General features: G+C 43.3%; 1 protein-coding gene across 2 annotated transcripts in view; it reads right to left on the reverse strand.

The window, feature by feature from the left end:
• The window catches only part of LOC101845633, a 60,313-nt gene extending 59,572 nt beyond the window's left edge, over positions 1 to 741 (reverse strand). The window contains exon 1 of one of the 2 annotated variants that reach the window (XM_035971100.1): positions 631 to 741. The gene's annotated coding sequence lies outside the window, so the exon portion shown is untranslated. Of the gene's footprint in view, positions 1 to 600 lie in introns of both variants that reach the window. The other variant, XM_005103507.3, reaches the window with a different exon arrangement.
• Between the last annotated feature and the right edge of the window lie 85 nt (positions 742 to 826).

Raw genomic sequence — 826 nt, forward strand, 5'->3', positions numbered from 1 at the left:
TTCAGAAAGAGACAGAGAGAGAGAGAAGAGGGAGGAGTTGATCTTGCGAGAACTTCCGGGCGGGTGAGAATAGCCACTTTCTTTTTAAAATGGTCAGTCTAGCCATCATATTAAGAATAAGTAGGCAGTCTAGCCGTCATTAAGTACGGCTAGCCTCTTCCATAAATTATTGTCCTTAGCCTTAGTCCTTAGCAATCACTTCTGTTTCTTATTAATTCTTATGTCAAAACAAACGGAAAGGCAATTTCCAAACAGCCCCGCCTTTGATTAGAGTGAGATCATCTGGCCTGTCTGACTAGTAAAGTGCTCCGCGTTAATTATAAAAATTAGGCCTAAAGCATGATGATGATCACGATTGACCAATCCCAACCCGTTTGCCGTTACCGACTGGACTGGCACCGGCCAAAACGTGCCGTGATTATTTCAGAAATCTCGGAGGCAGAGGATTCCGAAAGAAGGCCATGAAAACCGCAAAAGACAGTAGACACATAAGATATAATTTAATATCTAGATTCTACCTGAAAATAAAGCATACACTTTTGAAAAATGTCACCCATTATGCAATAACCATAATAAACAAAGGAATTGTTATTGTCCTACCTCAGATTGATATAATACTGCTAGGCCTACCGTTCACGGCATTCGTTCAAACTGCCCGGAAGTGCACATCAGCCTATTTTGTCAGGCTGGGTCAGAGAGTTATCTCCTTTTAAACATCTGTGGGCTGGGCCTTGATCTAGCCTAGGCTAAGGGTGGGCCGACTCCGAGAACTTCCGAACTTTCGACTCCGAACATTTTTGGGCGCGAATTCGTCGACTTCGACTCC

This window comes from Aplysia californica, unplaced genomic scaffold, assembly GCF_000002075.1.
Source record: "Aplysia californica isolate F4 #8 unplaced genomic scaffold, AplCal3.0 scaffold00376, whole genome shotgun sequence".
NCBI classification, from domain to species: Eukaryota; Metazoa; Mollusca; class Gastropoda; order Aplysiida; family Aplysiidae; genus Aplysia; species Aplysia californica.